Below are 22410 nucleotides of genomic sequence, written 5' to 3' on the forward strand. Positions count from 1 at the left end.
ATAATAGTTCATTTTCATTGCCCTTGGAATGCATTAAGTATACCACATTTTATTTATCAAAACAATACAGTGTTAATTTTTTTTTTTTTAATCAGGCAAGCTCTATGCCCAACGTGGAGTTTGAACCCACCAATCCCAAGATCAAGAGGTGAGTGCTCCACGGACTGAGCCATCCGGACACCCCAATACAATGTTACTTTAAATAATCTGATGTTATTTTGTTAAAATATCAGTATCTTAAATAAAATTTGAACCCTGTTTAATTCTTGAATGTTTCATAACACAAAATCTATAGGATCTATAGAAGTTTTATAGAAAAAATTCTTTTAAAATAAAGGCTGATGTGGAACTCCTATAAATTTATTATCTGCACTACACACATTAATTGTGCACTTATATATTGTTTTTAATTATAGAACTTATTTAGTATTGCTTCTCTAATTAAATTATACATTTGCAGGAATCACGTTTAATCTACCTTCTATGTTCCTCTCAGCACCTAGCACAGTAGATGGCTACCAAGGGCCAGACTTTCATTAGCAAAACACTCACTGAGATGGTTTGATTGAATGAATTCATTCCTGTTCCTCAGTGTCTCTCAGCACTGATGATTTCAGGATTGGACTTTTTGAGAGTGATGGAAAAGAATTTAAAATTACACTTTTTTATCTTTTCTACCTCCAAGTCTTGACTTGTCTCCAAGCATGAAGATAGCCAGGGGAGAAAAGCAGCAGGGGCTGAAAGTCAGAGATGGGGGCAAATTAAGTCCAATGGGTTCTAGAAAAGGCTGCCACTGAGTGCTCTCCTATCTTTGGTTCAAGTCACCCATGCACCTGGAACACCCAGGTCTCATCTATGAACATGACAATGGCATTTGCAAGATTAGATCACTATTGTTAGTTTAATTCTATTGAATTTTTAAAAAGATTTTATTTGTTTATGAGAGACACACAGAGAGAGGCAGAGAAAGACACAGGCAGAGGGAGAAGCAGGCTCCCCACAGGGAGCCCAATGCGGGACTTATGGACCACGGACCCCGGGACTCCAGGACCATGATCTGAGCCAAAGACAGATGCTCAACCACTGAGCCACCCAGGTGCCCCTAATTCTATTGAATTTATACTCATGCTTGAGAAGTAACAGTCAAAAATTGATGGCATTTAAAACTGTTCATTTCTGGGATACTGAGTAAGAGTTTAGGAGTCCAGAAGAGCTACGATATCTTATGTACAGTGCAATCCTACTTGTGTAGGATTATACTACTACTTCCTATGTTCTTATCAGTAGATGGATATAATTTTTATATTCAACCACTTATTAAAATAGAAGACAAGAAAAAGACTGGAGAGATAGAATACAAAACTTTAACAGAACTGATAGACTTAATCACAAGTAATTTTTTTTTCTGTGATCTTACTTTTCTAGAGTAAATATTTATATTTGCTTTCAGAAACAAAAGGCCTTTCTAAAGATCCAAATAAATCATAGTAATAGTTATAATGCTAGCCATGTCAATAGCCAAGTTTTTGGCCTAGCTTACCTGCTAGAGTGAATCAGTTCTCAACTGATGTTGTTCAGTTTGCTTCCCAGAAATCCCCAGTGAATGACAAAATTTTGTCACATCTGTAGATAAAGTAAAATGGTTGTTTCGGATATAGTATTAGAATTTTCTAAATTCTCTCTACTGAGCAAAGTAAGGGTCTGTGGAAAAAAAGTAAACCAACCTGAGTTCATTGCCTAGAATATAAAAATTCAAAAGCAAAAAAAAAAAAAAAAAAAAAAAGAAAAGAAAAGAAAAACAGCCAGCCAAGATTATAGGAATATCTGGAAACACAGTGGGGCAAGAGTGATAGCTTTGGTCAGAAATGTATTAGAAAGCCCAGAAGGGACAGCATGAGTGACTGTGGTTGATATCCTAGATCCATTGCTATGATTCCCTAACCTATCAGTTAAAAATAGATATCTCTGCCCTGATTCAGAATAAGAACACAATAATGCTTATCCTTCCTAAGGATGGCAGAAATTCTGGTGTTACCCAGTAAATGCTGGCATCCAGTGGCACTGAAAAATGAGTAACAATGATTCAGTTTCATTAATAATTAACTTTAGTTCATTTTTCACTGCCGTAGAGTACCTCATTGTTGAATATACCACACCAGGCATTCTAGAATAAAAAAAATTGACTAAGGGACCCCTGGGTGGCTCAGCAGTAGAGCGCCTGCCTGCGGCTCAGGATGTGATCCTTTTCTGGGATTGAGTCCCACATCGGGCTCCTGGTGGGGAGCCTGCTTCTCCCTCTGCCTGTGTCTCTGCCTCTCTCTCTGTGTCTCTCATGAATAAATAAGATCTTTAAAAAAATAGACTAATATTTATATGTTGTGCTTAAGGAAAAAAAAACAATAATTGTATTCTTGAGAAATAGTGCAGGGTATGTGGCTAAGAGCCACTCCCAAAGCTCACACCGTGGCATTACCAGTGTGACTCTGGATTGGTTACTTAACCTCTCTGACCCTCGTTTCTTCATTTGTATGGTGAGGATGACAATAGCACCTATCTCATAGACTTGTTACAATGGTAAAATGAGGTCATACATGTAAATCGTTTGGAACGGTGTCTGGCTCATATTTAAGTGCTCAGTAAATATGATTCCACCATAAGAGACAGAGATTTGGAATGAAATCTAGATGTTTCTGGAGGCTTAAGTGTGTATAAGAGGGTATTTTGAGAATTGTCAATTAATGAGCTAGTGAGAAAGCATTGCTCCTAATACTTCTAGAGAACGGATGATGATGAATCTCGTCTCTTCCTTGTACAGTCTGTAACATTTAAGATAGTACTAAGTGGACCAAAAAGAAAAAGGGAAAAGGATAAGCTTTAAGAAAAGATTATTAGGGTCCAGCCCTTAAATAAAAGAGGTGACTATCTCTCATTTACATTGTAATCACAGACTTCATGTAGCAAGTCCATTAAGGATATAAATTTATGATGTTCTTTAAAGAAAATTTATCATCATAAAGACTTCTAAGTGAATTAAAAGCTCAATGAATAATTGGAGATTAAATCATCATCTTATGGAATGGGGCCAATTCACTGCTGAAAACCTACAGCTATCTCCACCCTTACCCTGGAGAAAAAACAAACAGAGGGAAAGGAAGGAGAGAATTTTCGACTATGGAAACATTCATTGTGACATTTGTGAAGGGAGAATGAATACTCCTTAGCTGTTCCACAAATGGGAGAGAAAACAGGGTTTTTAAAGGAGGTTCCTTTATTTATTATGGGTTACAAGTTTATGTTGAATGTAGAAATAAGCCTCACAAGCAAATATTTACCCTTCCTTTTCAAAATCTGTTACCCTTGCTATTATCCTGAAGATACAGAATTATAGGAATGGAAATGATCTCATGTGCTGGGCATGAATTAGTAGATTGCACTTCTAGTCTCTGAAAGGCCGTGAGTGACATGATTCCAGAGACTGCATGTGTCTTGGCCCTTATGGCAGCTCCAGGTTTAGCAGAGTGCTCGAGGCGTTGAGATGTGGATGATGCTGAGTGAATGGCTACGGAATAAGTAAATGAACAAATTCATGTGTTACCTTGAAACAGTACTAGCCTCGTGTATTTTATTGGTCTAGCAAAGCATGTTTCAGTGCTTGTCACTTAATAATTCTTATTGCTAGGAAATTCATCTTTAAACTATACTCACATTGCTATATTTAAAATCAGTGGTTCTCTGCCTTTTCAAAGACAAAGCCCCCTTTTAATGGCAATTATCATACCCAAAGAAAACTATTGTTATTCTTTTTGTATTTAGTATTTGATAAAATATAATTGAAGAGCCCTTTAAATAGTTCAGTGGCAAACTCCCTCCTTGTCCTTCCTACCAGACCTGGAGTCCACAAATTGGAAATCAACGTGCTAGACTCTGTTCTCGCCACTTTTGTTCTGAATAGAAAGAGAAAATTATTATCCTGAATCCTGCCTCTGAAAATCTTCAATGTGATCAATAATCCCAGCGTGTCACTCTGAAGTAGTCTTAAACCTTAGCAAAAAATAAGTCCCTTTAATCTTGCCTCTCAGGCTTTATTTTTCCAGTACTTTCATTTTTCATAGTCTTTTCTGAACCTTCTCCAGAGTTTCCACATTTTCTCCAAAGTTGCAGAACCCACAAGTGGTCACAGCACTCTGGTAGTGCTCATTTAAGAAGTGTAACAGAGTGACAGGCTTCTTAAAGATAGGCACTTTTAAATATAGGAAACAGCAAATAAAAATACAAATCAAGAAATATCACTGAACAGCCCTGGCCTATGATGTTTAGTGGAAAAGATATCGCAATAATTCATAAAGTTACTGTGTTTCTTGGACCTTATCGCTCCCATACTAGTGTTATTCTGCTGTGTAACGGGATACACAGTTCATGTCTCTAACCCGTAAAAAGGCAGGAATGAGTCCCATATGTACCTTTGCCTAGTCTTTATGATGTAGACTCTGATTAGCCTCTGGGCCACACAAGTTGAGTTAACGTGTCTTTCCAAACAATTCTGTTATATCTCATTGCTTGGACTCCTGTTGGCAGGCTGATGAAACGAACAGTTGTTCTTTCTACTTCCTCAATCCAACGACACTATCTTGGAGTATGTTCCTGGGAGCTAAACTGTCACTTCCTTGCTCAGCCTCTTAAAGCATTATTAAAGCACAAATCACATCATTTTTATCAATGTAGATGGGAATGATGAGTGAACTAGAGATTTTCCAAAATCCTGAGTTGGCTGCAAGCTGATGTGGTCATTTCTCTAAGCCCTTAGAGCTACCGCACTGTGGTAAAGTATGGAAGGTGTCTTCTTGGGCTTTATTCCCATTAAATCTGAGAGTCCCAGCGGCTCCAGAGGACAGACATCTTAAAATCAAGAGCTAGGGGCTTTCTCAGTCTGAGAAATGTTTTCTTTCTACTAATGCTTTCTCTGACTTAATATGAGTTTAATAGAAAGAGCAACAAACTTGAATCACAAGATGCATTCATTCCTGGCTTTCCCCCTTATCATCTGTGTAGTTTTGGGCAAGTCACTACTTCTCTGAGCTTGTTTTCTCTTCTCTAATATAGTAATAATGATGTCTGCCATAAATGTTATTTTGAGGATCAAATGGGACAAGGTTCAAGGATATGCAGGATACACTATAAAACAGAGTAAACATGGGAGGTATTATTGTCATTATCATCAGCAGCATCTCACAGTCCCATGGTTTGTATATGACTTTATCTTCCAATGATTCCACAAAGGTGTTGGCGAACCAAGCCCAGTGGGCCAAATCCAACCCATGACCTGTCTTTGGACAGTCTGTAAACTACGAATGGTTTTTACATTTCTAAAGAGCTTGTAAAAACAAAACAAAACAAAACCAACAAGCACAGCAGCAGCGTCAGGGGCTTTATGCCATCCACAAAACCTAAAATAATTCACTATCTGGCCCTTTACAGAAAGTCAGAAAGTTCGACGACCCTGATTCTACACCAAAGGACCATGACTACAAACAGACCATAGTTTGTTAGATAGGTGGGCACAAGGATTCTTCAGTCACATATGAAAGACTGAAAAAAATTCTCAAATCACATGGTTTGGGAGGCCAGCAAATTTATGTACTCAAATTGAGCTGTGGGCACAAATTATGTTAGAAAAGACCAAAGGATTTCACATTTCATATTTTTGTTTCCCCCCGAATAATCTGCTGCAAATAGAATTATCTCATCTCTCTTTCCCCCCTATCACCACGATCTTCCAAACCTCTCAATCCAAACTGATACTGGTGGCAAAGAGCCTCTGACATAATTAAATTGAACCATATGGATTCTGGATCAAGATTAAGAAAAAAAATTAAAGCGTTTATTGTGTTGAAATTTCTTATGCCAATTTTCTGCTAAAAAGGAAGATTCAAAAGGTCAGGGATTTTGCAGTACAGACTTAGTGGTATATTAGTTACAGTAACTCAGCCTGAAAATTCCGGCAGAAATAAATACAATGGAATGCCATGAATTACAAGAGACCACAACTTTAATCAGATCATGGGAAAAGAAAAACATGCATTTGCCTATTGACAGTTGATAAACTGAATCCTGAAGCTTGTTTAGAGCACCAAGGGCTCCCCACCAGCGCCGTTATGTTGAAGCCAACATTCTGAGCTCCCATTTTTTCCCTGCTGGTTGTGATATAAAGGCATACAGAGCAGAATCCTGTCTGATTCTTCTTGTAGCTGTTCATTGTATAGTCATTTAGTGGGTGTTGTCTGAGTCAGACAATACCCCAAAGCACGGGAACCAATATGGCTAGATGGTAAGTAATAGAATGACAGAAAATTGCTGAATTATTTTACTTTAAATTCAGATGCAACATTAGAAAACATAGCACAAACTTGTGCATTCTGATGTCACAGATCTTATTTACACCAATTTATGGTAGAAAACTCATAATTAAGGAGAACATTATGCCAGGCATATAAATACTTGTTAAATAAGTTTTACCTCAATAATCTTACAGAATTCTCAAGCTTTTATCGAAACGCAGTATCCAGATTTTAATAAGTTTTGACCCATAAGGATGATGCCTAAGGTTACAAATTCTTCTCTTCAGATTAGTTAAGGCCAAAGACATTTTTTTCTGGTTTCTTAAAAATTTGACTCCAAAATTCACATAGGAGACAAATACATGGTAATGTCAAGAAGGTCTCTGAAAAAGAAAAATCCAGATAGAAAAATTCTCCTTCCATATAATAAAATATACTCTAAAGCAGCAGTGATTGATATGGCAAGGCAACAATACAGGAACAGGAGCCAGCTCACTCTCCTGGAAATAAGATAATCTAGAAACAAACAACAGAATATGTAGGCATTTACTCTATGAAAAAAGTAATATTTCAGATCAGTAATTTGCAGACAAATGGTATCATATGGTGAAAAAAATGTTTGTCGTATATAAAAAACATATAAACCATATATACCTCTCAAATCGTATACAAAAACAGATTACAGAAAATTATAATTATTTCAAGTATTTTAAGAGTTAAAAGAAAGAATATGTAAGATACATTTTTAAATAATGGGACACTATGACTGATATTGAAGAGCCTTAAAGGAAATGACAGGAAAGATTGGATAACACAAAATTTCTGAACTGTTTTATGATGAGAGTGACATAAACAAAGCTGAAGGACAAACAACAAACAAGAAAATAACTGAAACACACTTGACAACGAAGTATTTTCCCAAGTACATAAAGATCTCTTACAGATCAACTATTTATTTTTTGTTTTGTTTTTTTTTTTTTTTCAGATCAACTATTTAAAAAGAAGAACTATTTAAAAAGATAAACACGGTGGAAAAGAAATGGACAAAAAACATGAATAAGCAAGTCACAAAAGAAGTCCAAATGACCTATAAACATATGAAAAGATGCTCACATTCACTGATTATATAAATTGGCAACACTGAGATTTAAAAAGAATCACCTTTCTCGAAGGCAATTTGGCAGTTATGTATTAAAATTTGATCCAGAAATTTTGTTCCTAGAAATTCAACCTACAGAAATTAATAGATAAATGCACAGTGAATTATATTTGCACATGGTAATAACAAAACTGTGACAAGAATAATCATTCATAGACAGCTGGTTACCTAAACTACATATTACAATCGTTTAAGAGAATAATGGAGACTGTAGATACAGGAAGAGGAAATATCTAGAATTATGTTGACTTAACACTCATTATTCCCATGTAGTGTAACTTCTTTTGCTTTCTCCTGATTACTCGATTAAAACAATGCACGTGAATCGTTTAATAATAAGGCAAAATCTGTATATACTATCATGAAAAAAATATGCATGACTTTTTAGGTGAAAAAAGCAGGTTACAGAACGTTATGTGCATTGTGAACGCATCCAAGTAAAAGTTTGGAAGGATATGCAACGAAAAGAAGGACAAGACCAGAAGGAAATATATACTAAGAGGTTTGCTGGCTGTCTCTGCAAAGGGAGATTACAGTTGATTTTTCCTATTTAATTTTCTTTCTTTCCCCTCCTTCCCTCCCTCCCTCCCTCCTTCTCTTCTTCTTCTTAATATCTGTATTATTCTTGTAATGGTAAAAAACAAACACTATTTTTTTAATGAAAAAAAGATTGAATATTTTAACACAAAATGAAGGCACCTATCAAGATGCTTGCCATATAGTAGGTCTTCATTAGTTGTTTTTTGTTGTTGTTGTTGTTGTCTAGAAGAGAGACTCTTCAAAGCAAATATCAAACCATCAGAAGAGCTGAGGCTTCACTTCTATCTCATTCCTTTCTGTTTGCCTCTCAATTGTGAAATGGAGAAGGTCTTATTAGCTAATCTACTGAACTGCTGCAAAGAATGTAGAAATAAGTTCCTGCAAGTATAATGTTTTATCTGCTTTCCTCTGTAAATGAATAACCATTGTAAAATTAATAAGCGACAAACTTTCTGATGATATACCACCACTGTCCGGGGCCTTCCTGTAACTCAGGCCAAATTTCCATTAGTCTAAATGTGAAACACCCTCAGAAAGACTGAAATGTTGGCATAAGAATCATTTTTTAACATGTGCCTTCCTGGGTAAATTACTTTATGAAAGAATTAATAATTGGCTCCATGTCTGGAGTCCTGAGAAAAGGGCCGTATGTGGCCTGCAGTGAATCTACAATGCTAATGCTTACTTCGGCAGCTAATAAAACCATACCTGCTGATTATCCAATAGCCCACTAGTGCTCCTTTAGAGTCACCGCTGTTGCTTTTGAATCTGCAGAAGACTGCATCAGAAATACGTGCTGCTCCCTTACAGAACAGACTGAGTTTTAAATTGTTACCGAGTGTCATTTACATTTCTACCCAGGTTATTTTAAAAATGGACATCTGGCAAGAAGAGTAATGGTTTCTCTGCTCTATTGTGTAAAGATAGATGTTGGCACCTCTCTAACACTGCAAACGGGCAGCCAAACACCACGTGAACTAGTATCACAGAGCCTGTAGAAAGGAGCATGAGCCAGGTAACCATTCTACGTGGCTGCGAAAAGTAAAACTGGCCTGACCTCATTTAAAACCATGACGTTTATTTGGGTTCAGTTGTCAGGGTATAGTCATCCTCGTCACATTACCAATAACCAAACACCTCTTTGTCTAAGGTATCTTTTTTTTTTTAAGCCCTATGGTCCCTCAAATCAGAAAGTATCGTCATGAGCTCAGGCAGGTCTTTCTTTGCCTGTGTGAGATTTCTTCACAATGCTTAGGAGTGGGGGCATTGAGGAGTGGTGTGTTTTCTGTTTTCATCACTAAAATAAGTATATGCAATAGCAATGCTGAACCCCTGTGGAATTTATTGGTGCTACTCAAGGCAGCATATGGTGGGGAAAAAAAGAAATAGGCTCAATCTCGGTCTCTTTAGTGCATGGAAGGTAGGTATGTGGGGAGTATCCAATGGGCAATGAACATGTACACTGGGGAGATTCCAGAACTACCTATTGGGATGGAAATGAAGAATAAATGAACCAGGGATGCAAGAATAATCTCTCCCAAATTAAGAAAACACAGAAGAAGGGAAAGAAAGAAGAGAAAAGGAGGAGGAGTGGGGGAGGCAAGAAAGAAGAATAGGATGATGGGAAGGAGGGGAGGAAGAAGATCTTTCTCCTCTTGCCAGTGGAAAGATATAACAAAGAACTTTCTTTTAAATGGGATGTGTTTAACTTTTATAGAAACAACACCATCAATCAACTACATTTACTGAATGTCTATTTTACACCCTCTTTTAAGCTGTACGAAGTCATTAGCCTCAGGTAAGGTCAAATCGCCAAATGCTGCTCGGGCCCAGAAAAGTTTGATATCTCATCACGAAGGACAAGATGATGATAAATAAATTTCCGCACAAATTCAGAAAGCACGTTGCAAAACTGTTCATGCGCCTTTGTTAGGTAGTTGAGGAATCATAACATATGTATTATGTATTAAAGCTTCCTCAGAGCCGTCCCTCTGGATCTCGTATGTCAGAGATTAGGGGACTATAATTTTATTTTTTAAACTAGGCCTTTTAAGACTGTAGCTTTAGCCAATTCCTTCATTCACCTACTGAGCCCTTGCTATGTGGCAGCCCTGGTGTCAAGTGCTAGGGAGATGCAAAAAAGAGGAAGACGGAGCCCTTGGCCTACGGTGCTCACATCTCCCTGGAGAAAACAAACTCGTAAATAGGTAAATCCAGTGTCCGCTGTAACTGCCATTACAGCAAAGAATGTCTTTTTCACCCTTCACTCATTAAGATCTAGTTTAAAAGCAGCCATCTCTCTAAAACCTTCCCTGTCGCAGGTGGAATTACCCACTTTCATACCCTTGACTGTCCACAGTACTTTATCTTGTTTCTAGCAGAACACAGGTTATGCTTAATGATATGCATGCATGAATCCTGGGTGGACTGTAAGCAGTCTCAGATCAGACAGGGGCCAGGTGTCATTCCTTCTGCATCCTGGATGCCTGGGATCATTAGCTGGCTTGCCCTAGATGCTCTGTAGAGGTCTCCTAAAATTGAACTGGATTCCAATGAGTCGTGTAATTCCTAGTGTGCTGGGGGTCATCTCTTTGATTACGTGTTCCCTCCAAAGCAGGCATATAACTTTACATTGGACCAACAAGCTTCAAAAAAGTAATCCTTGAGGGGAAAAAAGAGTCTGTAGTCAACAGTTTGTCCACAAATTGAACCTGATGTCAGAGATCTAATATTGTTTTCCTTCTGAATACTGAGCAGACTTTCATGGTGGTAAGGGTGCCGGTGGTCACGGAGACATAAGGGAGCTGCTATTTCCCAGTTGGGGCTGTAATCAAAGGCAAAGGCTGTTCTCGTGGTGCTTTAGTTTTCTATCTTAGAATTAATTCTCATCTTCTTGGGATCCCTGGGTGGCTCAGCGGTTTAGCACCTGCCTTCAGCCCAGGGCGTGATCCTGGAGACCAGGGATCGAGTCCCACGTCAGGCTCCCTGCATGGAGCCTGCTTCTCCCTCTGCCTGTGTCTCTGCCTCTCTCTCTCTCTGTGTCTCTCATGAATAAGTAAATAAAATCGTTAAAAAATAATAATTCTCATTTTCTTAAAATCATTATTTTAGAAAAGAGTTACTCTGCCCAAGTGAAAAAAATTTTTTAAATACAGTGGTAGTTTTAGATTATTCTTTTAAAAAGCAAACAAGATTGAGAATGTACAGATACTAATGACTTCTTTTATATTCCATTAGAAATAACGTCTTGCATAGAACTGATGGGAAATAAAAAGTAGTCACTTGACAGAAAGCCTTTTTCCATGTTATTCTAGCCTGACTGCTCCATACCTCTGGCCTCTCACTATCACCAAACAGTAAAACTTGGGAGCTCAACATAACATCCTGTCACTTTTATTTTACCAAATAGGGGCTTCAAAAAATAAAAATCAGAAATTACTATTTATTATCACATTATTTCATAACAGAAAGGACTTTCCAACATACCAAACATAGAAGGTCCTAATCTCTGAAGACAGACGTTTAAATTGAATAAACTTAGCTTTCAAAAAACCCACTTCGTGTCCTTATTATTCTTTCTGCTGTCGACTGGTGAAAATTTTGGCCTGGACTCACAGTGTCCACTACTCAATCTTCAAAGTGTCTGCCTTTTCCTTCTCTTTCATCCATGCCTGCATCATTCCATCATCCAACCCCGTCAACTGAGCCTTTCCTGGGCACCAGGTCCCACGACCAGGACATTCATCTCATGTGTCCTCACAGCACCGTGGAAGCAATCTGCTCCTAATAGATTAGGACTTAATAAGCAATAGTTTTGGGGCACCTGGGTGGCTCAGTCGGTGGAACATCTGCCTTCAGCTCAGATCATGATCCTGGGGTCCTGGGATCGAGTCCCATATCGGATTCCCTGCTCAGCGGTGAGCCTGCTTCTCTCTCTCCCTCTGCTGCTCCCCCTTCTTGTGCTCTCTCTCTCAAATAAAAAAATCTTTTAAAAAAGCAATAATTTTATCACATGGAATCAAACCGGATAAATATCCCAATAAAAGCTGACAATTTTAACAAAGATTTCACAAAGAATTAAACCCATAGCATTATCAGTTTGTTTAATGTAAAAAAAAAAAAAAAAAAGATGAGTTTTTTTTGGAGCCTACATTATAGAAATGCAACTCTGCATATGTGATGGCAGTGTAGCATTCTAGAAGAATTAAGATAATAGAACATATCTTACTAAAGAGATTTAATTTTTAGAATCAACTAGTGTTAGAGGCAATATCTATACTGTACAAAATCTATATATTTTGAAAAACATCCCAAGCAGTATGAAAGCATATGGTGAAAAGTCTCTCTCCCTCTTCTGAACCCCACTTTCTCAAATCCCCTCCCCAGAGATGACTACAGCAACTAGTTACCAGATTTTTGTATAGCTTTCCATAGTCTATGATCATGCAAACACATTATATATCCTTTTATTTCTTTTACAAAAATTATAGTATACTATATATGCTATTCTCTATCTTGTTTTTTTAAGTTAATAATGTTATCTTAAGGCTGGTCTTAGCATCTACAGATCTGCCTCATTCTTCTTGACTTTTACTATACTCTTGACTTTTGTATAGTATTTCATTGTGTGGTTGCACGTGAGCTATTTTACTGATTGCCTCTTAAGGCTTTTGTATAGTCTTTGGCTATTGCGAATAGTAGTACAACCAGTATCCTGGTACCCTTACATGTGCGTCCCTCTAGGAGGTCTTTCTGGAAACTGAGTTGCTGAGCTCAACTCAGTTGAGCATTTCTGGTTCTCTCCTTGCCTTCAACAACAATTTGGAGATTTTAAAAGACCCGTCCTGCTCACCACTCCAGACTCTTTTCCAGACGTGCTGACCCTAGTTCCTTTATGCCAGTGATTCTTAATCCTGCTGCCCATCACCACCACCACCACGGAGCTTAACAAATCACCTATACCAGGCTCAGAGATCCCATTTTCACCAATGATATGTAGCTGGCGAGTCTACTTTCCTGTCCCACTACTCCCTCTCAGGCCATCCTCACTCTGTCCTGAGCAGAAAAATAACCCTAAACCATGAAGAGAACACAATGAACTGCTCCTGAGATCTGATCGAAGTGTTGGATCATTTGTAGGAGGGCCGGTTATTTATACAATAACTGTACAGTGTGTGTCTTTGGGGGCAGAGGAGATGTCCCTCCGTCCCTGCCCTTGCTCGCAGCCCCCTCTTTCACCTCTGGACCAGGTCACCTTAAAAAGCCCCGGGGTGTTGCTGTGTCCTGTGCTGCTGTCTGAAGTATGGGCTGGAGAATCAGCATCAGTCCAAGTCAGGAGCCAAACCAGGAGTGAGGCCGTGAGAGCTCATCATGGTCTGAACACCTTACGACGCAGTTGTCAGAGATCCTCAGGTTTTCTTTTTTTTATTTTCATAGATTTTTTTTCCCCCATTCACTCTCTTTTGCTCTTCCCCTCTCCTCCTTCCCCATTCATACTTCTGCTTGTCTCTGACCTGCACAGAGACTCGCTGCTTGAGGACCACATGGGGGCTAAGGTATCTGGTCAGAGCGAGTCCTTGAGTTTGGGGCCTGGTAGGAAGTCACTGTGTACGGTTTCCTGGGCTTCATGTTGCAAAGCATCTGTCATGACTCTTCGATCGCCAGTCACCGTTAGAAGCTCATCAGCTCCGGAGAAAACCCTTTGCTCTAGCGGTTCACAGGCAGATGCTAGAAGCTTCAGTGTGTGTGTGTGGGGGGGGTCCTCGCAAGGCTGCTTTCTAACAGTCAAGCTGCTGCGGCAGGAGAGTCTTTCCAGCAGGTGCTGTGGCAGCCACAACTCTGCTCGGAGCAAGGAGCACGCGGTCCCAATTGCAAGAGGGAGACACTGCTGCAGATGCTGACACACTTCCATCTCCGGGCTGTGTCAGAACCCCGGGCACCCCACATCTGCGAGCCTCTTCCCACGCAGGGCGTGAACAGCGTGACAATAAGGGGTGTACCGGGAGGGCAGAGGGGGGAAGCTGTTCTCTCCCGGGAGGGGAAGGATGTGCCCTTGGGATGATAAGCGGATTCCATCCCATTAAATCACAAATCTGTCTCCTCTCTGTGCATCCCGCAGGAGCGGCTGGAGAGAAATCGTGGAATTGCTAACACTTGCTGCAGCTGTCAGGAAATGATACTAATTAGTTTAATTTGCAATAACACAAGCACTTAACTCTCCAAATAACCTAAGTCAGTAAGTCAGTTTTTATATTACGACAATGTCATGTTTAAGAGACTCCGGAGCACCGCTTTTTTGACCTTCGACACACATTCCTGATAAAGGAACACATCAAAGAGGTTTTGTTTTCCTTCTCCGTTATTCTTTCATCTGTTTCAGTGCAAATTATTTGATAAATGAGATGGCTTGGTGGCCTTACGGAACAGAGAGGCAGCTAGGACTGAGGTCCTAAAAAGCACACATTAGTCAAAGGACTGTACTTGCAAAAAAGACACGATTACTAGATCAAGCGGATGGTACTTCTCAGACCCACCAAAGCTCCTAGAAATCATGTGTCTACATTCAAGTCTGTCCCTTCTTTTCCCCTTCGTCCTCTGTTGGGGACTGTCAGCCTGGCCAAGGGAGCTCACCTGGGGAGCTTCTCCTCTTACCAGCTCTGCTTCTCCGCAAGGCGCCTGCTGCTCTTCGGGCTCCTTCCCCGACAGGGAGGTCTAGGGTCTCTTCCTCCTTCCTCCTCTCCGTACAGTTGGTATCAGCATCTCTTCCACAGGCCCAAGAGGAAAGAGCTCTCAAACATACGCCTGCGTATTAAGCGGCCTTCTCTGGGGTCTCCTGGGGTCCCCTGACCTGGGAGTTAGCAGCTGGACACGCTTGCTCTTTCCAGTTGCTCCTTCTTTTGTGCCATGTTCTTTCCTCATTCTACACCAGATCAGGGGGTTGTGGCTGCTACGAAGCCCACGAACAGTTCCAGGCCTTAATGGAATCCTCGCTTGATTGTCTGTTCAGACCAACCTGGGATTCCCGCGCTCAGGTCCCTAGGCCACCAAGAGCTTTATGCAAGGGGTTGTTATTTTCATCAGAGGCTCGATTTCTCAGGCACATTTTATTCATTTATTTTTAAATTTTTATTATAAAGCTTAATCTGGGTCTGTGAAGGCTGTTAAGACTTTGGAAAGAGAGGTACTAGGAATTTCTGTTGTTAGCCAAATAGGTGAAAAGTTGTCTGGCTTCCCAGAGAAATTTAATTCATAGCCACTCAGGTTTAAGCTCAGATGTGATTTTTTTTTAAATATTTTATTTATTTATTCATGACACACACACACACACAGAGGCAGAGACACAGGCAGAGGAAGAAGCAGGCTCCGTGCAGGGAGCCCGATGGGGGACTCAATCCCGGGTCTCCAGGATCACATCCTGGGCTGAAGTCAGTGCTAAATCGCTGAGCCACCCAGGCTGCCCCAGATGTAATTTTTTTTAAAGGAAGGATTTTTTTTTTTTTTAAAGCTTCCCCATCCACTCCCAATTGTGGTTCAGAGGTAAGAGCAAAATGTTACTCTCTTCTGGAATATTTAATCCCAGTCAATGAGAGCTATATTTAAGATCAAGCTTCAGACGGCCACAGGATACTGTTCTGCTCTGTCTTGCTTTTTTGATCAATTATTGGGGAAACAAGAACAAATCTTACAGCTTAAAAAATCTGCAAACATTCAGGTCTCTTTTTCAAGAGGGGTGGGTACAGTAGAGTTGATGTCAAGTCTAAAAATTCATTCCAAAGATGGATCCGAGAGCTTTGAAATGGAGAGGAGGGACATTAAATAGCTACTAAATAATTTCGGCATTTGCCCATCTTGGAAATTCTACCTCACTGGCACACGTATCCCTGAAGCCATTACAGTTAACATTCCGTCAATGTTTCCATCATAAATAAGCCTCAGTGTTGAAAGCTTTATAATTTGGTTATAAAAATTTGCTTTCTACTAAAATTTGACAGGATATGCAAGATCCAATTGTCCCAGGGAGAGATTGTTTTAAAAACATTTGGGAGGAATAAATAAAGAAAGATTAACATATTGTGAAATGAGAATCAGAAGTTTTATACCATATTTTTTTTAGTGGTCTAAACAGTGACATATTTAGATAAATCTTGGACCCAAAGTAAAATTTTAGAAAGAATCCACTTATCCATTGGTAACTGCTGAATCAACATGTGTCCAGTGTCCCCCTATATTCAGGGGCATGTTAGGGGGCATTTAGGAATGTAGAGAAATACAGACTATCTATTATAAACTAATAGATATAGGCTATGGAGACAAATATTAGCCTCTTTGCTCTGATTTGGCTTTGCTTGCAATGGTCTATTTTATTTTTCCTCCAACATTTTAAGTAATGAATACCAAGTATCTACGTACGGTCACTCAACCCAAGGGTAACTCCCATAAGTTTACTAGATTTAGCTAAAATTATGTTAGCATAGAAAAGTTAAAAAAGGGATGCCTGGGTGGCTCAGTGGTTGAGCGTCTGCCCTTGGCTCAGGGTGGATCCAACGGTTCCGGGATCGAGTCCCACATTGGATTCCCCACAGGGAGCCTGCTTCTCCCTCTGCCTGGGCCTCTGCCTCTCTCTGTGTCTCTCAGGAATAAATAAAATCTTTGAAAGAAAAAAAAAAAGAAAAGAAAAGTTAACAAGAGAGAGAGAGAGGAGAAAACTGGTTAGCAGGAGTCCAGGATTCTAACCTGGGTGCTGCTGCCAACTGGTTATGTGACCTTGATTATGTCATTTAATCTCTGTGGAGACTTTGGTTTTCTAAACTGTAAAATGTGAGTGTTGACATTTTAGTTCGTTGCTCCTATCAGCATGGTTTTGTCATTTTAGGTGGACAGGAGATGGTTTGTGGAGGCTCAGAGTTTCCTCAGAACACTCTGCAACGCCTCTGGCTGAATTAATAGAGCCTGTGCGTTCCAAAATGGTTTGGAGAGGGTTTTTGACTCATAAGAGCACACTTTACAGGCAATGCTCTGGGTTTCAGCTGTAGCCATGGCTGTAATGATTGGGCAGTACCAATGCCTGTGCAGATTGTAGATCTTATGACGCACTTTTGAATACGCAACCTTGTTTAATTCTAACAAAGCACCTAGAACATAGGTATTGGCTCCATCATTTATTAGGAAACACTGAGATCAACCAGATTCATTTACTTGGCCAAAATAGTATGTGCTGCGGGATTCTGAATGTGCATTTGGTCGTCTCTCAGCACACTGCTCCCTAATTTGAATTTCTCTGAGAATGCCTTTCTAAAAATTAATACAACTAATGAATATAACATATGTTTAAAGATCTACGAGCAAGAGGACATGTCTGTGTGTGTGTGCACATTCACATGTGAACAGGTGCTTTTAAAATTCTTGTCCTGTGGCTCTAGCATTCCCGAAAGAGGCAGCAAAATATCCTTGTACTCGACCTCTGTGCTTTAGCCCCAGTCAACGTTCAGCTACAGGCCTGTTTAATTCTAGCTGCCAGAAGTCTCTCTCTCTCTGGCTTGTACAGCCTCTTCAGAGCAGCCAAGAAATACAGAAGCTCTTAGATTCTTACAGCTGAGGGAGATTTTTTGACATTATTCAGGCCCAGATTCTCATTTTTCCAGAAGAAGAAATTAAAACCCCAAAGACCTGAGAATTCCTCTAACTGGTTGGCAGGAGAGCGGGGACCAGAACCCCGTCTGTGTCTGTAGCGTGGGACCCAGGGTCACTCCTGCGTCTCCAGGGCAGGCTTACATCTTCACTTAACAGTCCAGCTGGACGCCTGCAGAGAGAGGCCTCGGGAGCCTATTGTAATGAGTGAATTAAGCTCCTCGCTGAAGGCCTAGCCAGGGCACCTGAGACAGGCAGGTGAAGCTGCCTCTGCTCCTTAGTTTTGCGCACATCACATGCATTCATCTTTCCGAGAAGCTGCCTATTTTCCTTAGTGTCATTCGCCTCCTGCCCCCATTTCTACACTTTTCTGTTTCCTTCCATCCCACTCCCAACATATATACATGTGACATAATGACCACGTACCAACATTTGCAAAGCTTACTTAATTCTTTAAGCTTTTATACACATAATTCTCAATGCTCTGATCTCTAAAACATGAAAGAAATTCAACCTTTAATTCAAAACAGCTGATTTGGGGTTCTTTGTGTTCAGAGCAAATTTCAAAAGCTCTCTGTTTTCCTCTATCATACCCAAACTGACAAAAAAAGATGTTACATGACTTGCTTGGATTGCAGTAGGACGGGGTAGGGAACGGCATAGGGGAAGAGCGTAGGGGGAACGGAGACTGAAGATCCACCATCTGCTTTTTCAAAGGCACGAGGCAGCAAGGCCAACTAGAATGCAAGATGGGCCTCAGGATTTCTGGTCAAATGACCAATGTCTCGACTTTACAGAGAAATAAAAAAGAACAATGCATTCACTTACCAGAAATATTCAGCAGTTTTGCATCATAAATCAGTTGTTTGAAACCAAAAAAACCTAGCTATTATCCTCTCTTATTACACAGCAACCACAATAGTGTAGTGAAACTGAGATTTTGGGCTCCTCCGGGGGGCGAGGCCAGACCTGCTGGGAACGGTACCCACAGTGGACGACGTTCCAGTTTTGCTTCTTGAGTCCACTATTATTCAGAACCTGCCATAACCTGGATCACATCCCTCGTTCCTAAGAGGTGTCACTTGCCTTTGTGACTCAATAAACAGAATTAAAAGATTCTGGGGAATTAAAGAAGGTCTTGGAACCAGGCAAGTCAACGGAAGACAGTGGGCGGGGGACTGATGACCCAGACTCACCCGGGTGCAGGGCTGTTGGGCGCACGCGGGGACCATAGGAAAGAGCCACGGACACGCTCGGGCCCGAGGGGCACTGCGTGCACCAGCCTCTCCGGGAGCACAGCCCGAAGAGGGGCAGATCTGCAGGGACACGCTTCCTTTCTTGCCTTCGCTTTGGGATCTAGGTGCCGCCGAGGCAATTCAGCAGAATGGAGCTCCTGGAGGCTGGAGACGTGCAGCCCACAGCCCGGCCTTCAGTCGGGAAAATACAACACAAAAAATTAAAGGATGGCTCCGCTGGCTCGTGGAGCAGTAGGACACGTGTGCTACCTGCGGTCTATGAGGTGTAAATTCAGTTTGGGTTGCGCAGTGATTCCTGATATGTAGATGATTTGCAATTAAGTAACCTAACGAGGCCCGCTCCTTCCCCAGCAAAAGCCACTTAGCATATTGAGGTACACAGGTGATCTCGGCCACTCTCTGCCTTCTCCAAAGACCAGCTTCAAGGCTAAATGTGTTTGTTCCAAATGCCTCCTCCCCTCAAGTCACCAGGGCTGCTCACTGTAACCAGTAATTTAGAAACAATAAGGACACTTTTCAGTAGAATTATAATGCGGTCGTCTGATACCCAGAATGCCCCCTTGTCGAAGCTTCACTTATAATCAACATGAGAAATGCAGGGTGAGCTGGCGGTGGCCTCGGAGAAAGGGGTGGGTGGAAGGGGGAGTCTGAGCCACATCAGTGCCCGGCTGATGGAACTTTCTTTTTTTCCCCCTCGAACACATCAATACAGAATTATCCCAATCTAGGCACCCCCCGCCCCCACCCCCCAACTTAGATTGCTGTCACCTTTCCTGGCAGAAGAAATCAGTAACAGATGTGCCAGGCCTAGAGTAAGAAAACAGTGATCATCGGCTACTTTGTAATATGCCCCAAACTAATCCTAGAGCTTACATACAATTAAATTAAACTATGTCGGGATTCACGCTTCAACAAAGTCTAACACTTTGGAAAATTCTACCTCTTGATTTTAATAAGTAAAATTTAAGATTTTCCCTGGAAAGACTTCACAAATGCTAGACTGACTCTAAATCTCCCATTACCCATCACACCCCATGCTACTGATTCGTAGCTGCTTATGTCGGCGGAATGCATGTTCCGATGAGACCAAGGCACTCACATTTCTATCTTCAGGGGTCTGAAGGCTATTGGGGTCTTCTTTCAAATGACTCTCATTAGAAACATGACAGACAACCTTGCTTAGATTCTAAAAGGCCAAGTCCGGGGAGAAGCTGGCAGCGGGCAGCAGGTGTTAGGTTACTCTTGTACGACGACGACAGCGCTTATTCCCACCTGGAGGGCAACATGCAGTTCTGGTCGCTGCATCTCAAGAAATACAACACAGACTGTAAGTTTATCCATAGAGAACTATGGGGAAATGATCCTGGGTTTTAAGGGGTTTCTCTGCTGAGACTAGACTGTAAAAGTAACACATTTCTCTCTGGAAAGATGAAAGCTGATCAAAGTGAAATCATGAGAGGTGTCAATACCCATTCATCTAAACTCAGATTACCGGATCTAGGGAAAGAATGGTTTTAGATCAAGTGAAAAGAAGTTCAAGTTTCATAATATTTTTGAAAACTGTGTTACCTCACATATTTGAAAAACCAGATTATTCGGAGTTCAGATGGAATTAGAGACGTCAATTTCTAGTTGGTTTTGCAGGGAAGGTGGTGCTCCCCGGGAATGCCTTTTTAAATTTTCTTCTGTGAGCTCATGAGGATGGCCATAGCCTCGGACACCGCTCTCTACTAGAGAAGTATGGAAGGTCTGACCCAGGATGGCATTCCTTTTGTTCCTATGACTTAGAAGAGTTGGAAGGAGGAGTTGTAAAATTTCATTGGACTCGCAGGAAACCATAGTCAGGAGGCTTTGGGAGCTGACTTTTTCTAGCAGGAATCAAACTAGTCACGACACATCATTTATCACAGGACTGTTACAGTGGCTATAATTGTTCCCCTTCCCAAAAGAACAACGCTCAAGTCTGAAAAATCTCGCTAATGATAACTTCTATATAAATGTAAGAATTGTAGGGAAGCGCATTTTATTTAATGCATAAATAAAAGCTAAAATAGAAGAAAAGCTTTGGTGCCATTTTCTTTGCTTTAGTCAGTGGAAGATCGTTACTGCCACTTAAAAACAAAGTTTAAAAGTGCAGTGGAAGGTTTATTCAGGAATAGCATAAGCCTTGGCCTTCGGATGCCATATAGGGTGTTTTTCAAATTGGACATTCGGTGCCTTAGGCCCTCAGAGGACCCAGAGATAGTGATTTCAAATGTCTCTCCTCTAGGGAGTGCTTTGACCAACGGCCACCACCGCTGGGGGATGAGGGAGGTGGTGCTGCCAGGGGGTTCACTGAGCCCCAGGGCTCCTGCTCTCTGGTCTTCTGGGGACCTGGAAAAGTTGAACACATAGTTTCATCACGGCTTCCCCTTCTTGAGGTCCCACTGGTGTATGATACCAAGACAGACCCCAGGATTGGCCATTGTCGCTGACAGCCCCCCAGCTGCAGCTATTCGGGCTCGCAGGCCGGTGGGAGTGGGGTGGGGTGGGGGGAGGTGGTAGGGAAACCAAAATGATTTAGTGACTTGTTTTGTTCCTAAAAGACCTTGATGCCCGCTTCTTCCCCTGAAAGAAAGATGCTCTCCGTCACACGCCCACTGTGAGTAAATGAGAAGGAGAACAGAAAAGTGCTGGGAGATTAGGAAGTCGAACAACGTGTCCCTCTTTCCTCCATCAGCCTTTGCGGGGCAAATGCTACCCAGGGCCCCGCTGCACTGAGGATTTTAATTTGCGAGGATGGTGGTGGTGGCTCTGAATGTCTTATTTTAGGCAAGTTGGTTTCAGCAGGACTAGGACCCCGGGGTCCCCGTGACCCCCGAGCCCCCACCCCAATTCTCATCGCCGTTCCAGGGGGACGCCTCTCGGGTCAGACAGTGTTGGGCACCTCGGCCTCTCTTGGCCGTGCTTAGGGGAGGGGCTCGGGTACAGAGATTTTTTTTTTTTATTTCAATTTTTTTATTTTTCCTAAATGTTAACTAAAAGTACCTTATCTCCGCCGCTGCCCTAACTACCTCACTAATTCCGGTAGCAGAGTCCTGCTGCTAACGAAATAGCTGATTTCAACAAAGCAGGAGTATTTTTAGAACAATAAAAAACCCCCTATCCATGATATCTAATTATGCAAACTGTGAACAAGAAGATGCTAGTCTTGCATCAGCGGAGACTTGACTCTTGTTATAATTTGCTCTTTTTTCGCAGCAGAAAGCCCTTCTTTTCGGTCGCTGTACTGCCTTCGCGTGGCGCGGCGCTCCTGGGGCCCTGGCGCAGGTCACCGCCAAGTGGCTCTGTCGCCGGGCAGGCTGCAGTTGGGGAGCGGCCGGGTGATGCATTGTGATGCAGATTACGGTGGTTTGCTGCTGCCTGATTCACAGATATGATTGCATCTAATTTCAGAAATAAGTGGAACCGTCTGCTCTTTTGTGTTAGCTGAAAAGCTGTTCGATGGCATTCA

General features: G+C 41.3%; 1 protein-coding gene across 2 annotated transcripts in view; it reads right to left on the bottom strand.

The window, feature by feature from the left end:
• SATB2 (SATB homeobox 2) overlaps nucleotides 1-18649 on the bottom strand; it is a 288684-nt gene extending 270035 nt beyond the window's left edge. The window contains exons 1-2 of one of the 2 annotated variants that reach the window (XM_049106485.1): nucleotides 18490-18649; nucleotides 1541-1623 (exon numbers count right to left, since the gene is read on the bottom strand). The gene's annotated coding sequence lies outside the window, so the exon portion shown is untranslated. The remainder of the gene's footprint in view (nucleotides 1-1540; nucleotides 1624-18489) is intronic. The other variant, XM_049106488.1, reaches the window with a different exon arrangement.
• Between the last annotated feature and the right edge of the window lie 3761 nt (nucleotides 18650-22410).

The sequence above is a fragment of the Canis lupus genome, chromosome 37, assembly GCF_003254725.2.
Source record: "Canis lupus dingo isolate Sandy chromosome 37, ASM325472v2, whole genome shotgun sequence".
Classification (NCBI taxonomy): domain Eukaryota; kingdom Metazoa; phylum Chordata; class Mammalia; order Carnivora; family Canidae; genus Canis; species Canis lupus.